This window comes from Tachypleus tridentatus, chromosome 10 (genome assembly GCF_004210375.1).
Source record: "Tachypleus tridentatus isolate NWPU-2018 chromosome 10, ASM421037v1, whole genome shotgun sequence".
In the NCBI taxonomy this organism is placed as follows: Eukaryota; Metazoa; Arthropoda; class Merostomata; order Xiphosura; family Limulidae; genus Tachypleus; species Tachypleus tridentatus.
Window position 1 is genome coordinate 174,222,784 of NC_134834.1, and position 13,629 is coordinate 174,236,412.

The 13,629-nt window shown below is 31.4% G+C and overlaps 1 long non-coding RNA gene across 2 annotated transcripts in view; it reads left to right on the forward strand.

Moving 5' to 3' along the window:
• Nucleotides 1-1,504: 1,504 nt before the first annotated feature.
• LOC143230955 (uncharacterized) overlaps nucleotides 1,505-13,629 on the forward strand; it is a 29,109-nt gene continuing 16,984 nt past the window's right edge. For both annotated transcript variants that reach the window (XR_013016706.1, XR_013016705.1), the window contains exons 1-2: nucleotides 1,505-1,824; nucleotides 8,947-9,010. This is a non-coding gene — a long non-coding RNA (uncharacterized LOC143230955). The remainder of the gene's footprint in view (nucleotides 1,825-8,946; nucleotides 9,011-13,629) is intronic.

The following is a 13,629-nucleotide window of genomic DNA, read 5'->3' on the forward strand; positions in this document are numbered from 1 at the left end:
ATGCAGGTGCTCTCAAAGCAAAGCACACTCGAGCCAGATGATGAAGAACAAGAAAATGATAAAAACTGCCACTATAATTATAGTGAGACAGAATTCAGTGAGATTTGATTTATTTTTAAGCATATACAGTCAATTTAATAGTAATCAGTGACATAAAAAGGCTTTCAACGACAATGTATCCAAGAAAGTGTCCCAATCGATTTTTGCAAAGGCCCAGATGGTTTGGAACAAATAGAGCCGCAACACTGTAGCAGTTTATCTCATACAGCAAGAGTTGGGTAACTGTTTAGTTGTTCTGTGCGCTAAGCGATGGGATTAGATGTACAGTGCGTTCATTCATACGGAGAGCATAATAACGAAGAGAGTGGATTCTGTCAATAAAGTTTGTAATGAGTTGGACATCACCTGTTTCAACCTTTTGGATATAAACTCCATCACAGAAAACGATCATCATGCGACCTCTAGCACACACGCTTTATTTATTTCAAAGAGAAACTAGGGTCTATATGGGACTACTTCTATCAATACTTACTGCATGTCTGACAAAATTGAAAGATCTTTGTGGTAAACCACTCCAGACGTGCAAGCCATTTCTTGATGCTATTAATTTGGGAATTGAAAAGCGATTTTAAGTTTCCTTTGTCAATGAGGATCATGTTCTCGCAGCTAATTTTTTCATTCATAGTTTTAAATTATTTGGATTAGCTCGAACGCTATGAAAGAAACTACAAAAGGAATAATGACTAAAATCCTTCGATGAAGCAAATAGCTCGATGTGGTTTTGCTATAAAAAAAAAACACGCACGCGCCATAAAGATGGAAAGTGGCAGCGATAAAAGTTCAACAAATAGTGATATAAGCGAGTTTTTCATTATTTTCTAGCACCGAGGATGATGGTGGAGAATACTTCGTGTGTTTTAAACAACAAATAAAATCTTTAAGTAATTCGTTTCAAAGTAACAACAATAATTTTTTTCTACCTTAGCAAAAAAACCATTTACTTCAAAAGATAAAGAGCTAAGCATGTTCTCTTCCTGAGCTTTTAAATCTATCTTCGCGCGGTAAGAACGTTACTAAATCTATAAAATTTCTATATTTCGTTGAAGAGAGGAATCGTGTACAGCTATGACAAAAACAGCAGTGTTTTGACCACAATTTTATTTTTATTTTTTTTTGAATTTCGCACAAAGCTACTCGAGGGCTATCTGTGCTAGCCGTCCCTAATTTAGTAGTTTACTAAGACCAGAGGGAAGGCAGCTAGTCATCACCACCCACCGCCAACTCTGGAGCTACTCTTTTACCAACGAATAGTGGGATTGACTGTAAAATTATAACGCCCACACGGCTGAAAGGGCGAGCATGTTTGGCGCGACGGGAATGCGAACCCGCGACCCTCAGATTACGAGTCGCACGCCTTAACACGCTTGGCCATGTCGGGCCCTACACAATTTTAATTTTGTACAATGTCAGTTACCTTTATACTATAGTATTTTAAATTATAAATATCTGTTAATAGACGCGTTTTTCAAGTTGCATAGTTAAACTCAAGATAGTTGAAATTAGGTTGTACTGTAATATATTGTTATACATAATGAAATAACCTCACTATGTGGTAAGCAGTATATTCGTAGCAGAAGAGAACACATAAAAGAGGGCATGTATACACTTTTCTTTTTATATTAATTTAGGTCTAACATTTATGTTATAACAGTAGTTATGCAGATAGGTCCGCAAACGACTTTTCAATTTCAAATTCTAAATATCCGGCAGTCCAAAGTTTCACAACTGATGAGCAACGATCACCTCTTGTGCGACTTCAACTAAGTAAGAGAATAAGTAATACTAATAGTAAATTATGAGAATGATTTGCCTTCAACAAGTTAAAGCACGATTAGACGACATGAACAAAACTTGTACTGACAAAAATAAATAGTTAAAGTATTATTATCTTCTGAAGAGTTTTGTGGTGTCGATCAACGGCTATGTTTTGTTACAAGCTGACGACGAAATTCAAAATACTGGATACAAAGTAGTACAAAATAAATATACACACACGCACATATATATATGCACAGATATACATATATACTTCTGAAGTTATTATTAGTAGTATAATTGCAGCTCATCAGCATTAACATATTTGTAGCGCTAAGTATCAAGCCACTAAGTATAAATTAACTGTCAGCAAGGCACTCAGAAACAGCGTTGTTTTGTGCCCTACACCCGCCCAGAAAACATGCATTTTAGTTCCTTAGTATAATGTTTGAACCTTGTAAACCTAGAAATATTTGTATCTTATTTTACTTTGTTTAATATAGTTTACTGAATATGGAATTTGTATAGTTTGAAACATTTTAATATTAAATGTCTGTAGCTGTCTTATGAGTATTGCCCCATTGTCTTTAAGCTTTGATCCCTATCTACTGAATCCATTGAAAGGTTAACGAAATCATATGCCATTGTAACCTTACACATTTTTGCATTAGTACTGCATAATGTTTTTTCGTATATGGGAAAAAGGTTCAAAAGTTAAAACAAAAAAGTTTCTTGAATGTTTCAAAATATACACACATTCTATCTTGAGCAAATTCTTACAGAACAAGAGACCACAACTACAAATTATTATTTGAATGCTAAATAAAAGCTGATATACTGCAATTATAAATGTGTAGGAATAATCTTAAGACTCGAAGAACAGGAGAATTTTAAAAATTAGTTAGAACTTGATTGTAATTTAGATCCATACTAAGTGAATTAGTTGATATCCGTATAACTGGTGAGAAATTATTAAAATGAGAGAAAAGTTACTATCCAAGCTGAGGGAGATTGTGTTTAATGAATAGAATTCTTTTTGTAAATTCCAAGTCTGTGTGGTCTGCAGTTAACACTTTAAAGACACTTAAAGAAATTTTGTTTAGTAGTTTGTGAGTTTTAAATTTGTACCTACACACGTTTGTCATAGCATATAAGCTTTTCTATGTGTGTGTGTCTGTACACATACACACAGAAATATATAAGTATATAATATATATGAAACTTTTGAGGTTGTATTATTAATTAATAGTATATTGTTCTGAGCATTTGTGTTTGAATAATTATGTTGCTTATAGTACTACTGTACCAAAGTGTTAGGACAAAAGAATATTTTGTCATTCTTTCCATTTTATGGTGCTAATTCTTTCATTCTATTACACAGTGTAAATTACAACACTATGGTGATGCTTCACTGATTACTGTTGTCAACTGAATGAACCAGGGTGAGAATACTTGTCGTTTTGTAGAATTCCCATTAAAAGGCATGTCATAAAGGTTCTGCTTGAATGAATATATTGATCAAATTTGGGGTATGAAATAACTGTCATGGTACCCCATGCAGTGTCTGAGCTATATAGAAAGAAGCTAGCAAGGATCTAACATGTGGTTATGGTGTATGTTAGAATAAATCAATTTAATAGCACCCCATAAATGAACCTCGATAAAGTCAGTGTTTAACACTATATATTAAGTTTTGGTGTCAAGTCATGGCACCAAAAACATACAGAAATGTCAGTGGAGCAGAAAGTTTACATAAAAGCTTCATATGGTGCTGGTTGGCTCTCCAACAAACTGATGCAGATTTGAAATGCTCCCCAAACACTGTCAAGTACACCCTAGATTATGATACCAAGACAGGTAAATTTGAAAAGGAATAGGCAGAACATCTAAACTCAATGATACTGATATTAAGTATCTTTGTTAATGCAGCCTTTGGGACAGAAGGAAGACTGCCACTAATCTCAAACATGAGATAAGTGACCATGTACCAAATGACAGAAAAATATCGAGATCTACAATATCAAGAAGATTCAATGAGAATGGAATATCTGGTTGTGTATCAATTAAACAACATTTACTTTGATCTTCAAATATTGTTAAGAGACTAAAATTTGCTAAAAGGTACAAAACATGGATTGTTGATGATTGGAAAAGGGTGTTATGCAAGTTTGAAATATTTGGTTCAAAGCACAAGTTGTACATCTGACCAAAGAAAAGTAAAAGACACCTTAATGCATAGCACCTAAAATGAAGCATGTGAAGGGCAGTGTGATGATTTGGGAGTCTTTTTTTTTTTTTCCTACTGAGGCAACAGGAGATATTTGCTAACTAGATAGAATAATGCACCAGTGCAAGTACCATCAGATACTGATCTGTCATGGTATATCCAGCTGTTTTCATATTCTTGGTAGAGGATTCTATTACCAAGAATATAATTACCCCAAACACTCAGCTAACCTATTCAGAAATTACTTAGCTAAGAAAAAAGCTGCTGGAGTCATTCAAATGATGCAATGACCCCCACAAAGCCCTAGTCTCAACTCAATTGAGCAGATCTGGGATTTGATAGATCAAAAATTACTTCTGAAGAAAGTTTATGAGAGTATATTAGAGACATTTGGTGTAAAATCCCAAAGAACACTGAATAAATATGTTGCAACAATGTGTGAAAGACTGCAGTTATTGAAGCAAAAAGGGAATGAAATATTAACTGTTTTCTAAACTGAAGCACTTCCACTGAGTTTCTGCTGTAATAAATATGAGTATTAATCAAATTTTGATGTTTCACTTGTGATTTATTTTCCACTGTTCTTTGAAAGTAGCGTGAAGTCTAATTTTTGTCACTGCCCTAACACTTTTGCACAGTATTGTATTATAAGTCTAATCATAACGTTTAATTTTGTTATGGTACTGCATAATTTGTTTAGTTTCTTCAAATTTAATTTTAAAATTTAGAGGAACTAGTGATAGTAGGCCTATACAGAAACTAAGCTACAACTTGTAACTTAAAACACTTCATTTACAATTTACTCAATACATTTCATTTGTTGCACGGTTCACTGTGAATGCTGTCATTACTGATACCAGCACTACCGCTAATCCCACTAGTAGTTTAAAAAACATCAGTTCAGATTTATTATTGAATATTTTTGGACATAGTACATTTTAACTTAGATAATTACAAATTGTACATTGATTTGTGGTTAATTCCTAAAGTAGGCCTGTAGAAGAAATATTTTGAACTTTTGGCATGAAACCATCAACAGACTTCTGAGAATGTTGACCTATACCATGGGTGTTCAATGGACTGATTTAGTATCCATGTACAATGTTTTAATTAGGTGATCCTCAAGCCTGTGTATGGGACCACAAACATCATCTGTGGTGTCTCAGCAATCGTAGATGAGTTATTTATACTTTTATTGAATATGCAGTTAATTTCAAGTGCTAAGATACTAGAAGCTGATGACTGAATTCCATGTATGAATTATTCTATATTAATAAAAGAAAAGAAAAGAAAGTATTTTCCTATGTTCTTGTTTGTTTTCTTCAAGCATACTTTTGCTATGGCTTCAGGTATTGTTTTCAGTGATTGCTGTGTCAAAGTCCAGAGCTTTTCTCTTCTCTCACATACAGTAAACTGTTTGCAAGATTTTCGTTATTATTCTTAATCTTCTGTATTCTAAACTTGGTAATTTCAACTTTCTTAACCTATTCTTGTAACTTGAATTAAGAAGTGATGGTACAAGCCTAGTAGCCCTTTGTTTAATATTTTCAAGAGTTTCTATATCCCTTACTTTATGAGGACTTTGAACATAATTAGCATACACTCCATGTTAGGTCTTAAAATATTTTTGTGCAAGTATAATAACATTTTTTTCACTTGTCTGTAAAAACACTCCTTGGAAGGAAGCATTTTGCTGTTAAATCTGTTAAAAATATTGTTGCATATGATATTCAAGTGATAATTCCATTAACAGTAACACCAAGGTATTTTTCTTTTTAATGTGCTAGTTCATGATTATCAATGTAGTTAGAATTTGCTGATTTAGTATTTTCCAAGCGATAAAAGTTTACATTTTCCTAATGAAATTTTAACAACCAAATATTAGACCATTTTATTAAAGTTTGCAGCTATCTAATTTGTCAAGTTATTAATGTTATTTATAATCAAGAAAGTCATGGTATTTTCATCAATAATATATGCATATGAATGGTTTATAATATATTGGAAGTCTTTGGTCTAAATAACAAATAAACCAGGACCAAACACATTTCCTTCAGGAATTTCACTAGATACATTGACATGGACAAAATATCATTCATGTATGCCCACTGTTTTTTTTATTAGCCAGTAACGCTGTATCCAGTCCCAAAGCTTTTCACATTACTAAATTATTTCAAGTGTGTTACCTTGTCAAAGGCCTTTGTTAAATCAGTACACTGTTGTCTGATGCCTAACAACAATCTTCCATCATATACAATACCTGTAAAGTTTTATAGTAACAGTTAATGATTTCAAATTGCTTTTTACTGAATAATCTTTAAAAAGTGGGCAAAAATACTTTCATTTTTATTTAATTCAAAAATTTTACAGACAAGTCTGAAGTTGACTGCTCTGTAATTCGTCATTAATTTTATATTTTCTGATTTGTTTAAGTGAATGGTTTGATAAATATTTCCTTCATTTGTTTCAAAACTCTGGAGATGAGTGATACAATGCTCAAATGATTGTTATATTTAGTTCATGTAATTTATTCAGTACAATATCTTCAGTTAATGTTACCTAACTCAGTATCATTGTCTTTATTCAATATTAGAAGATTCATTAGGTCCATTTGAAATAATTTGACATCATTTCAGCCTTTTCATTTTCATCACACATAATGATGTCACAAATCAGTTCATGAAAAAAACATTTTGCATATGTAAAATAATATAGTGACGGCAGTGCCAAAAATAATTCAAACAAATATGTAGGTATAATAAAGTGAGATATAGATTGTACCTACGTGACTTTCAATAATAAAATTTAACTCTTTAAATGTATAATTAAATTACAGGTGGGATCTCAAAATGTGTCAGTTATCCACTTAAAATGAAATTTAGAATTTGACCTTTTTTAGTACTTTTTCAATATCCAAATTTGCTAGTTGCACTTTTGCTCAGTGATGCATGTACACACAATGCAAAGGTGGGAAAATTTATGGATATGTAAGTATTCTGATTGCTACATCATTGAGAAATATTTGGTGACACCGTTGAATAAATCTGCTTGTTACATCAAGTAGCTGTAAATGTCATGTCAGATAAATCCAAAGGGTTAATGTTACACTGTAAAATGCATGAGTACAAAATGATTATGAGGTTGGTAAATTAAACCAGTCTTGTAGCAAGAGAGTGTGTCTAAAAATGAGCACAGATTTTGATTCAACTTGATTTTCCTTGTACATAAGTCCTAACTCTTAGTTACACCAGTGTGTACCATGGCAAGACTATGATAAAATGATAAACAAACTGTTTTTGACTTCACATATTGCTGGTTGGACTTCTGGGATCAATTCAGTGGAAGAAAGTAGCTTTCTGGAATGGATGGTTTACATTTAAATAAGATAGTTTACCATAGATCGTAACTCAGCTATAAAAGAATGTTTTAAACTAAGACTAGATAGTGGCAAGGGCCAGGAAAACTAAATACAAAATTTATAAGAGGCAGAGAAAAGTTTAGTATAGGAAATGAGTACAGAATTAGTTATAAGGATAGGCTTAATTCTTACTGTGAAGGTGACTTTTGTGTTCTTTGAATGTGGTTTCCATTTTTCTACTTGTTTCTCAATATAGAAGTCGTGGCAGTTATCACATTGTATTTTATAAATAATGTTGGTGTGGTGTTTGTCAGTGTAGTTTTTACATAGTATAGACCTTAGTTTTTTTCCTGGTTTTTGAATGAGTCAACAACATAGTTTCACTAATGAAAAATCTGGTCTTACAGATATTTTCACATTGTTTGAAAATTTTACTACTTATGTAGATGAGGGTAAGAGTGTAGATTTGGTGTATCTAGATTTTCAGAAAGCATTTGACAAGGTAGTGCATAAAAGGCTTGTAAAAATTTTTATCTATAAGTGTGGGGATAAGTTATCAAATTGGATAGAAGAGTGGCGATGGGTGAAAGCAGAGGGTTGTTACAAATGGAGTTCAGTTAAACTGGATTAATGTCTCAAGTGGGGTACCTCAGGGCTCAGTCTTAGAACATTTGTTCTTTTTTCTTTACATCATTAATGTAGATTAAAGAATGGTCAATAAATTATTTAAATTTGTAAATGATATTAAGGTCTTGGGTGTTGCTAGCTGTGAAGAGGATGCTGATTTACTAAAATATTTAGATCATTTATTGAGTTGAGCAAATAAATGGGAAATGAGTTTTAATTATAATAAATGCAAGATAAAGCATGTATGTTATCATAATTTGAATTATAAGTATAGTTTGGATGGGAATAACCTTAACAGTGTAATGAATGAAAGGGATTATGGTGTCATGGTTGATCAGTCTCTAAAGCCATCCAAGGAGTGTGCTATTGTTAGAGGTAGGAAAATTAGGATTTTAGGTCATAACTACAGAAAAATTGAATACAAGTCGTTATGATTTCATTGTATAAGTCACTGGTTAGGCCATATTTGGAATACTGCATTCAGACTTGGGTTCCTTACCTTAGGAAAGAAATTGCATTGTTAAAAAGAGTTCAGAGAAGGGTTACTAGAATGGTGCTTGGAAGGGAGGGGTTGTCATACAAGGAGAGATTGAAATCCCTCAAATTGTTTCCTCATGAAAAAAAGAAGAGTTAGAGGGGATATGATTGAGATGTTTAAGATTATAAAGGTAATTCATAATGATGATGCATTATATTTTTTCGTATTTAACAGAAAGAATAGCAGAACTAGAGGATGCAGATATAAATGTAGACAAGGTATGAGTCACCTTAAGGCAGTTTTATTTTTCTAACAGGCTGGTTGGCAATTTAGATGATGTGGAGTAGCAAATATAAACGAGCTTAAGAGAAGTTTTGATAAGTATAAATGATAAGGACTGTCCTTAGTTGTTTTTTTAAAATTTATTTATTAATTGTTTAGTTCAGAAGATGGAACAGCCAAGATGGGCCAACAGCAGTGGTTATGCTCCACTCCTTATCTCTTGGTAATTTTTGTATGATGACTCTGACCTTATTTATGTTTCAACTGTATTTCTTCTTGTTTTTCTCTTATATTTGCTTTCTCCCAATTCTTGTATTGGGCTTTAATTCTTTAATTTAATTTTTATTTTTTGTCTTAAATATGTTCCATTTCATGTGTACATTTTCATCACTATTACTAAACAATTCCTTCTAATCAGTATGTTACTTTTTCATTTCTTTATAATTACTCCTGTAATATGACATTTTATTTTTGAAGTATCCATATAATAAATAAAATCACACCTAAGTACAGAATGGTTGCTTTAATCAAGAGAACTGTAGCACTTAATATTATAGATTATATTTTCCTTGTTTATAAAAATATAGTCAACTGTACTCTGCTTATGACCAAAATAGTGCCTTATTGGTTGGTAAAGCATGTAGTTATCTCTTACATATTCAGTGAATCTAAATTCTTCATAGTTTTCAGATTTACTTGTATGCTAGTTTTCCATGACACATTATTATAGTTAAAATTTCCCAAATTCAACATGTTCCTATGTTTGTTGAAGTTGGTTTAAAAAATTATATATTGTTATAATTATCATAGCTATTATTTACTAGCTAAACGGCATGGCTATTATTACTAACTTCCTACATTAATTCTTTCTAAAAATCAACATGCATCTGTGCTTTTTTAAGTAGGGTTAAAAATTAGTTTTTAGCTGTGCCACTGTCACTTTTTAATATACAAACCAGTAATAGCTTATTGTCACCAGTTTTCATTATGTGGGATCAAAACCTGATGTATAATATGTTTGCTGTTTCAGCTGTGAGAGCATTATAATGTAACAGTCAATCCCATTATTCATTGTTAAAAGAGTAATCTTGCAGTTCACTCTTGGTAATGACATTGTAATATCAAAATATGTAGTCAACTTTCTGGAGTATATTAAACATATACCCATTTTTACAATGTGTGTTACATATTATTTTAACATCATATATAAGTGCCAAGAAATAATAGATTAGCTCAATAATGTAAGATGTCAAGCTGATAACATATACTTGCAACATGTTAGCTTTATGAAAATTTGGTCTTAATACCTTTAAAATATATAGTAGATAGAAGAATATAGTATTATACATGTCTTTTATTTCAATTTAAAAAGTTGTATTTTACATTATTAAATAATTTACTACTTGAAAAAATGTATTTATTTTTGCATTATTCAAGTTTCACAAGCATTTGTGATGAAATCCTAAAACAATTAATGATTGTACAATTGTTGAAACCTTAACAGTCATGCAAAAACTCAAACCCATCAACAGTTTAAGTTTACAACATGTATGCCTGATTCAAATATAATTCTCATGGGTTTTAGCAACTTGAGTTATTGAGTGTAACTTAACAAAATCAAATTGTAGTAAATGAACTATACACACACATGCAATTGCCAGTAATGAATTAACTTTCTCGTTGTTTGAAAGTTTAGTGGTTTAGAAGCTAGAAGAAGTAGTACATATATCATTTACATATGATAGATTATTAGGCTTAAATCATGTTGAACAGCATATAGAGCTGAATATGTAATCTCAGTTATATAGTTGTGTTGAAGTAATAATTAAGTTTTTTGAAGCCTTCTGCATGCCAGTTTGTAATTGTGAATATTCAGTGATTGAGGTTTTATAATAAATGTGACATTATGCTCCTAAAATTTAGTATTTTCATAATATTTCTGTATAAACAATTGGCACCATGAGTTAACAAATCACTTCAAACTCTGCATATTCTACACAAACACAAAAAAAATACATTAAAATAGCTGAAGATGGCAAAATGATTCTTATTGGAGCAACATTTGTTTTGTTAAATTAGTTTTTTATGGCAGCTTTCTGCTTAGGATGTTTTTTCTTCTAGAGATTAAATAAAACTAAGTAGTAGTGAGCTATGTTGTCTCTTGTGATTAAATAAAACTAAGTAGTAGTGAGCTATGTTGCCTCTTGTGATTAAATAAAACTAAGTAGTAGTGAGCTATGTTGCCTCTTGTGATTAAATAAAACTAAGTAGTAGTGAGCTATGTTGCCTCTTGTGATTAAATAAAACTAAGTAGTAGTGAGCTATGTTGCCTCTTGTGATTAAATAAAACTAAGTAGTAGTGAGCTATGTTGCCTCTTGTGATGACCTTTTTATTTCACAGTTAATGCATTCAAAACAAAAATCCTGTTTTATCTTTAGTTTTAATATCAAGAAGCAGTGTTTTAAACATCATCAGCTCAGTATTGTGTCATAAGTTCATTTTTTAATCTTAAAGTGAACTCTGTTGGATAGTTTTATTGGTTATCATTTGACTCTAAGTGTTTACAATAACTAGAATCATTTTCACTGAAATGTATTCTTTACACTGCATCAGTATTTTCATTGTTTTATAATGCAACATTAGTATTATGTTTAGTCTTGAACTTCTTACCTTAGTAAGTAAATAGTTCAATTGATGGCTTGTGCAATAATACCTGAGATAAAAAAGTTATGTGAGTATAGATCAAGGTATCTGAAAGAAAAATTAGATTAAATCTAAATGAGGTGTTCACAGTTGTTAGGGAGATTAATAATGTTGGTGTATAGTCCTTTTATTTATACTTAGTGGTGGGACTAGAGGACACAAATTTTGGCAGAGTGAGAGTCATCTTAAGTCAGTTTTATTTCTCTAAAAGAGTGGTTAATCTTTGGATTGGGTTGACTTTTTGATGAATGTAGTATATATAACAGAGTGTAAGGAAAGACTTGTTAAACATTTGAATAATAGTAAGAGCTAGCTATTTTGTTTTAATTTTAAAGTTTGATTTAGTGGAAAGAACAGCAAAAATGGACAAAGAGGTCCCTTAGTGCTCTGAAATTGAATGTTATATTACAAAACAACATTTGAGTTTTTATAGTCATTGTTTTGTCTCGTCATAAGGTTTCTAGTAATTCATTAACTATCTTAATGGTGCATGATCGTATCAAGGATGAACTTTTGTTCATACAGGTAAGGATAGGAATAATGTATATCTGTAACAAACAGTTCTTAAGGAGACATAAAGTTCTCTTGTAAGCTCATAGCCTTATGTACATTCATAAGTAAACAATCACTTTTGCCTTTCAATCCTGTGCTGCAACAGAATTATTGGACAATATTTCTTTGTTTTACAGTCCATCAATGTATGATTATGAATGTAATTTTTTAGGATGTGTCAATTTTACTTTGTTATGCTTTTGTGAAAATTAATTAAGGTCTCCAATAGAAATTATAGGAGAATATTTTGTCACAGTGATCAGTGTGACCTAGAATTGGTATCATTGTAACTAGAAGTCTCTTTATGTGTTAATTAATGTTAATAAACAGTTTCTGTACTATGTTAGATCTGAAAAGCTTCAGTCCAAGCAGTATTGGTTATACGTTTGAACATCCAGACCTTATAAACATGCCAGTATTTTATTTTAATAAAAAATGAAATGTCATAGACAACTAAAACATTTAGCAAGATTTTACCTAGCTAAAATGTTTATTCATAGCTAAAAATATGTATGGATTCCTTTAAATTGTTTTACATACTTGGTACAAGTATAAAACTAATTAATTTATAGCTATTAATTCATGTGCTTTGTTATTTGAGTTGAACAGGTAAACTATTACTGTAAGCTTAAAGAACTTAAAATAGTTGGGTATTATCAGAGTAACAGAAATTACCAACATTTAAGTTATGATTTTCAGGCATAATACATTAGGCTGACATTTTTTGTGTAAATTGAAGGTACAGTGTTTTTCATTGATGATACATGAAAAAATGTTGACATCTTTGGATATCTACTTTTGTTTTGCCTGAAGAAAAAATGGATCAAATTTATGAAATGTTAAGTTCAAGATATTAAATAACTTAAAAGAACTTATTTTTACTCTTTCATTACATACTCTACAGATTACACTGACCTCATGACCCTGGAGTTACCATCAGAGTTTCAGTAGTATAACTTTTAACATATTTTGTATATCTATGAAATTTGTCAAGCTTTTAGTAAACATTTTTCCAGGAATATATGGAGGCAGAATGTTGACTGGTCCAAGTGCAAAGTGATTTTCACATTAATATTAAAAAATACTTTTCTTGAATTAAAAACTGAGGCATATCAGGTTCAAAACTAATAGTCATTTACCCAGTCAGGCCACAGTTCTTTCCATTAACTTCCTTTATGACTGTCTGTTGTTTTTCACTGCCTTCATAATGGTATAACTGAGGAAATGTCTTCTTCACCATTAGTTTCCTTGATGGGCTTTGAAAATGTATGATGCAGGTGGTACACCTTGAAGATGATGTTCACTTTCCTGGGTAGAAAAAACACATCTTCAACATCAGTTTCCATTGTTAAGGTGCCGTGGATAACTAGGAGCATTGTTACTCCTGGACATTAAAATTAAGGTCATAACTCACAATACTGCTTAATAGCTGGGCAAAAATCACAAACCACTCTTGAGTAACCCATGGTTTTTGGTTTGAATGCCAAATTACAGGCAGGTTTGCCTTGATGTAGCCTTTCATTGCTTGATGATTTTCAAAATGATAAACTAGCAAGGGTTCTAATTTGAAATCATCAACTGTGTTT